The sequence below is a fragment of the Dipodomys ordii genome, unplaced genomic scaffold (assembly GCF_000151885.1).
Source record: "Dipodomys ordii isolate 6190 unplaced genomic scaffold, Dord_2.0 Scaffold116, whole genome shotgun sequence".
In the NCBI taxonomy this organism is placed as follows: domain Eukaryota; kingdom Metazoa; phylum Chordata; class Mammalia; order Rodentia; family Heteromyidae; genus Dipodomys; species Dipodomys ordii.
The window spans coordinates 1,779,047-1,785,506 of record NW_012267332.1 but is presented as its reverse complement, the minus strand read 5'-3'; the positions used below and the strand labels follow the sequence as shown (position 1 = coordinate 1,785,506).

At 40.8% G+C, this 6,460-nt stretch overlaps 1 protein-coding gene across 1 annotated transcript in view; it reads left to right on the top strand.

The window, feature by feature from the left end:
• Window positions 1-6,460, top strand: part of Atp7a (ATPase, Cu++ transporting, alpha polypeptide) — a 122,433-nt gene that overhangs the window by 56,601 nt on the left and 59,372 nt on the right. The gene's annotated exons all lie outside the window — the stretch shown is intronic.

Below are 6,460 nucleotides of genomic sequence, written 5' to 3'. Positions count from 1 at the left end.
CTGTCCCTCAGCTCTTCAGCTCAAGGCTAGCACTCTACCACTTGAGCCACAGCGCCACTTCCAGCTTTTTTCTTTTTGCTTATGTGATGCTGAGGAATGGAACCCAGGGCCTCATGCACGCAAGGCAAGCGCTCTACCACTGAGCCACCTTCCCAGCCCCCACAATCTGATTTTTTTAAACTTTTTTCTTTTTTTAAAATTGTTGTTATAGCTGGGTGCCAGTGGCTCACACGTTTAATCCTCAAGTGGCTGAGATCTGAGGATCATGGTTCAAAGCCATCCCAGGCAGGAAAGTCCCTGAGACTCTTATCTCTAATAAACCACCAGAAAACTGGAAGTGGCACCGTGGCTCAAGTTGTAGAGCGCTCGCCTTGAGCTGAAGAGCTGAGGGACAATGCCCAGGCTCAGAGTTCAAGCCCCATGACAGACAAAACAAAATTGTTATTATAAAGGTGATGTGCAGAAAGGTTACCATTTCATAAATCAGGTAAAGAGTAAATATCTTTTTGGACAGTGTCAACCCTTCCCTTGCTCTCTCCCAGTTTTTCCCTCCCATCTATACCCACAAGTTGTATAGTAAATTTTCAATGTAGTGTCTAGTGAGTACATAATCTGATTCTTGAGGTTTGACATTTTTCCTTAATTCTAAAGTCATGTGAAATGTGATATTCATATGTGGGCAGTTTATTTCCAGATTGGCAGCTGTAGGTAATTAGTTATGGGGCTTGAACTCAGGGCCTGGGCACTGTCCCTCAGCTTTTTTGCTTAAGGCTAGTGCTCTACCAATAAAGGAAAAAAAAGAACAAAACACTTCTGTTTCCATTTCTTGGAGTTCATTTTGAAAAAGATGTAGGTAATTTTTTTCCAAGTCTTGAGTTTTACATTCACCTTGGCCATTGAGGACAAAATTAACTTTGGATCCATTTGCCTATTTGTTTGGGGGAAGGAAGTGTTTCTCATTTGTTTACTGTACATTCTGACTAGCTAAGACGATGCTGTTCATTGTGATTAGGAAAGCTTTATTTACCCGGTGAAATATACCTTCTCCCAGAGGCATTTGTGTATATATTTAGACATATTCATGTGCTTTAAAACTAAATCTTTTGTACTTATTATCTACCTTGGTCTAACTCCGGTTTAGCTCTTCCAATGCTTCCTTCCCCCATTTCCAAACTCAGCAAAGATACGGTTTTATTTAATTTTCTTTGCAGAGTGAGCTGAGTTGGAAAGTGGTGACAGGTAACTGTCATCTTCCTTGTTTGCTATGCTGCATGTTTTCTCAAATGATTTTATCTTCAGAATATCCAAATTGAAAAAAAAATGTTTTTTTTTCAACATTTAATGGCTAATTTGTTGTTTGGGAAAAAGAAGAAAAGTGTTCTGAACCCTTCAGTCCTAAAGCTTTAAATGAGTTGTGTGACAGTGTGACAACTGTACTTATCCTCAAATGAAACCAATTCACCTCCTCACTTGGTTTGAGAGACCAGCTGAATCTTACTAATTATAGAGTACTGTCTGTGCTAATTATAGTAAAGCTATTATAACTATCAGGAGCTAGTTCACATAATTTTTCTTTCTTGTCCTTTAAAAAAAGTAGAGTTTAAACTCAGGACCGTGTGTGTGTGTGTGTGTGTGTTCCCCAACTTGTGTGTGTGTGTGCTAGGACTCTATCACTGGAGCCACAGCCCCACTTCTGACTGTTTTGGTAGGGCCTTCCTGCCTGGGCTAGCTTTGAACCGTGATCCTCAGATCTTAGTCTCCTGAGTAGGTAGGAGTACAGGTGTGAGCCACCAGTACTGGGCCTCAACTTCTTCTTGCTTTAGTTGTTTTTCATACAGTCTTGCATTTTTTGTCCAGGACTGGTTCTGAATCACAATTTCAGCATAGCTGGGATGATGGGTATTGACTAATATACCCAGCTTATTTGTTGAAATGAGGAGTCTTGTCAACTTTTTGCCAAGAATAATCTTTTTTTTTGTCGGTTGTGGGGTTTGAACTCTGGGCCTGGTGAGCTACACGGCCACTTCTGGTTTTCTAGTGGTTTATTGGAGATAAGAGTCTCATGGATTTTTCCTGCCCTGGCTGGCTTTGAACCGGGATCCTCAGATCTCAGCCTCCTAAGTAGCTAAGATTACAGGCGTGAGCCACCTTCACCTGGCAAACCTAGAATAATCTTGAAAGTCAATATTCTTTTTTTTTTTTTGTCGGTCCTGGGGCTTGAACTCTGGTCCTGTGGGCTGTCCCTCAGCTCTTCAGCTCAAGGCGAGCGCTCTACCACTTGAGCTACAGCGCCACTTCCGGTTTTCTGGTGGTTTATTGGAGATAGGAGTCTCACGGTCTCTCCTGCCCGGGCTGGCTTTGAACCGCGATCAGATCTCAGCCTCCTGAGTAGCTAGGATTACAGGCGTGAGCCACCAGCGCCCGGCAGAAACTCAATATTCTTGAACTCCTGGTAGCAGAGACTACAGGTGTGTAACAATACACCCAGATTAGTTCATATAATTTTTCTTCAAATGATTTAGTTCCTTACTGTCCACTTACAACTAATATATTTTCTTTCTTTTTTTTTTGTCAGTCGTGGGGTTTGAACTCTGGGCCTGGGCACTGTCCCTATTCTCTTCAGCTCATGGTGAGCGAGCTACCGCTTGAGCCACAACACCACTTCCGGTTTTCTAGTGGTTTATTGGAGATCAGAGTTTCATGGACTTTTCTACCCAGGCTGGCTTTGAACCGTGATCCTCAGATCTCAGCCTCCTGAGTAGCTAGGATTACAGGCGTGAGCCACCGGCGCCTGGCTAATATATTTTCTGAACTCACCAGCTCCCTGCCTAGCAAAGTGTTTTAGGAGAATGTTTGAGATAACATATACATTTATAACTGTAGGGGTATGTTCTACTTTTCTATTTGTACGTATACTGCTATTTCCCAAAACAGCCTATTTGCTATTTCCCCTTCAGCTCCCAGAATTCACTGCCACCTAGTAAGGTCTGATTAGTCAGACAAATACAATTGGACATTGATTCAATAGTAAAGGAAGAATGGCAGTGATATAATGTAAAACCACTTTGTGTTACCAATAGTGATTTAAACAAATTTCAGAGATACTGCATGGTCATTATAATTTGATTGCTTAACATGAAACACACTTCTGCCTTTCCCAGCTCTGCCTTTCCTCCTCTTATCAAAAACTTTTATGAAATTGGTATGTTTGTGACTTTTCTTCTTTTTTTTTTTGGTGCTAGTCCTGAGGCTTGAACTCTGGTCCTGGGTGCTGCCCCTAAGCTTTTTTGCTCATGGTTAGTACTCTACCACTTGAGTCACAGCTCTACTTCTTTTTGGTGATTAACTGGAGATAAGAGTCTCATAGACTTTTTTGCCTGAGATGGCGTTGAACTGTGATCCTCAGATCTCACCTTCTGGAGTAGCCAGAATTACAGGTGTGGACCACCTGTGCCCAGTGTTTGTTCTGTTTTGAGTAGGGATCTCACTATATAGTCTGCACTGGCAGTAAACTCACTATGTGACCTTAAACTCCAGTTCCTCCTGCCTTGGCCTTAGAAGTGCTGAGATTATAACCATGCTCCAATATGCCATGCTGTAATTTGTGATTTTTATTAATAATTTTGTATTCTTTTTCTTAAGGTCCCTCCAATTCAATTTCAAAAATTTGGATTTGTCTCATTCTAGGCACCATTTAGAAAATGGTCTTGTCCAAACATAATTTGTAGTCAGAATGTAGCTCAACATGAATATATTTATTAATATATAAATAGTGATCACTTAAAAATATGAAAATTCTCTGGATCACAATTTCTGAATCATAATTAAGGTTAATGTACAAACAGTTTAGAAAGCAGCCTTTGGCGATCCATGTCTTGACTAAGTCACGGAGCTTTTGCTAGTGTTACAAATGATGTGATATAATTGTGCTGTTGAACTGAATGAGGTTGCTTTATCGAAAAGTGCAACAGTGGAGTAAATTAAAGCTTTAATGTAAAAAACACAAAGAGAGAGGTGTCCAGAAGTCTCTACTTTTGGAGTAAATAGAATATGATTATTTACCTTTGCAGCTTTACCATTTAAAATGCACTTTGGAAATTATGTCTTAAATTGTGCTGTGAATGGGTGTGCTGTTCTTATTTGTCCTGCTAATATTAAGACTGTAGACATTAAAGGGATTAACCTGAAGTTTAATTTCATCATCTCAGCAGACTGTTTAAAGGAAAAAGAAAATGGGCAGATAATATGAATGGTTGGCTTTTTTGAAGCGGAAATTTAAAAACAAATTTAATTAGATCCAAGTACTAAATGACTCCAAAGGTTAATGCTGTGTTAACAAATTACTTTGTTCCCGAAACTTACAATGCTGGATCTTTTTTTTTCTGTTTTTGTCTTTTGCACAGATAAACACTGCAGTTTGTTCTCTTTATAGATACTGTTATTTTTTTTTCCAGTCATGAGGCCTGAACTCTGGGCCTGGGCACTGTCCCTCAGCTCTTCAGCTCAAGGCTCTACCACTTGAGCCACAGCACCACTTCTGGCTTTTTCTGCTAATGTGGTGCTGAGGAATCGAACCCAGGGCCTCATGCATGCAAAGCAAGCACTCTACCACTGAGCCATCTTCCCAACCCAGATACTATTATTTTTAAAAAACTCAATTTCTCCTTCAGACCAATAAATACATTCATTGCTAATATTAAATAGTTTATTATTATTATTATTGAAAAATCCCCCTTCCAAAAGAAACTGGTTGTCCTATATATGTAGATGTATGTGTGTATGTATGTATGTATGTAGTCTTTCCATAAATACTGTGGATATAGAACTGTGTGTGTATGTATCTATTTGATTGTCTTTTTTAAAGTAAAATTGGAAGCATGCCACATCTATTGCTCTGCAACTCACTTTTTTGTTGTTGTTGTTGGTTGTGAGGCTTGAACTCTGGGCTTGGGTGCTGTCCCTGCGCTCTGCAGCTCAAGGCAAGCGCTCTACTGCTTGAGCCACAGCGCCACTTCCGGTTTTCTAGTGGTTTATTGGAGATAAGAATCTCACGGACTTTCCTTCCCCGGGCTGGCTTTGAACTGTTATCCTCAGATCTCAGCCTCCTGAGTAGCTAGGATTATAGGTGTGAGCCACCAGCGCCTGGCTAGTACCCTACTTTTTTTTTTTTTTTGTCAATCATGGGGCCTGAACTCTGGGCCTGGGCACTGTCCCTGAGCTCTGTAGCTCAAGGCCAGTGCTCTACTACTGGAGCCACGGTGCCACTTTCAGCTTTTTCTGCTTATGTGGTACTGGGGAATTGAACCCAGGGCCTCATGCATGCAAGGCAAGCATTCTACCACTGAGCTACCTCCCCAGTCCTCATAACTTTTTTGTGTGTGACTGTCTTGGTACTTGAACTCAGGGCCTTGGCCCTGTACCTGAGCTTTTTTACTCAAGACTAGAGCTCTGCCACTTGAAGCAGAGCTCCACTTCTGGCTTTTTGGTGGTTAATTGGAGATCAGAATGTCATTGACTTTCCTGCCTGGGCTGCAATTGAACCAATGCCAGTTCTCAGATCTCAGCCTCCTGTAGCTAGGATTAAAGGCATGAGCCTCTGGCACCTGGATAATACTAGCTTTTAATTGAATTTAATTTTAGAAGGACATAAGTAACATTTACTAATGATTAGTCCGTTCTCTCTACCCAGGTCCATTTTTCTATACTCTAGAAAAGCTTTCCCATGAATATCTTCCATGCTTGATCTGAGAAGGGAAAAAGGGAAGTTGTTCACAGAAAAGCTATGAAACTTGGCACCAGTGAAGATTTTTATGGACACTGCCCAAACAGGGTTCTTATTCTGAAGCTGTGAGACACTGACACCTGGCTAAGGGTTGGTTCTTTTTTTTGTCTGAGTCTGGAACTTGCACTTGGTATCTGACACTTGGTTTCACTCATTGGCTGGCACTCTACCATCTATGCCATGCCCTAGGTTTCCATCCCTGTCTTTTGCTGTTTTGGAAATGAACTCTCCTGGACTACTTTGCTCAGGCTAGCTTCAAACTGTGACCTCTGAATCTTAGTGTCCTAAGTAGCTAGGATTGCAGGTGTAAGGCATTGGTGCCTGGCTTATGTAACCTCTGAGTCGGTGGAATGTAAAGGGTTGGAGTAAATTTCGAATAGAGATGGTGGGAAGTAGTGTATACTTTGTTGTGAAATTCTAGGGTGTGTTTGGCATGCGCATGTTGCAAATACCTGACTGGCACTACAGTCACGTAGGCCTACATATTGTTTTATCTTCTAGGTAGACACATCTATCTATCTTTCTTTCTTTCTTTCTTTCTTTCTTTCTTTCTTTCTTTCTTTCTTTCTTTCTTTCTTTCTTTCTTTCTTTCTTTCTCTTTCTTTCTTTCTTTCTCTTTCTTTCTTTCTTTCTTTCTTTCTTTCTTTCTTTCTTTCTTTCTTTCTTTCTTTCTTTCTT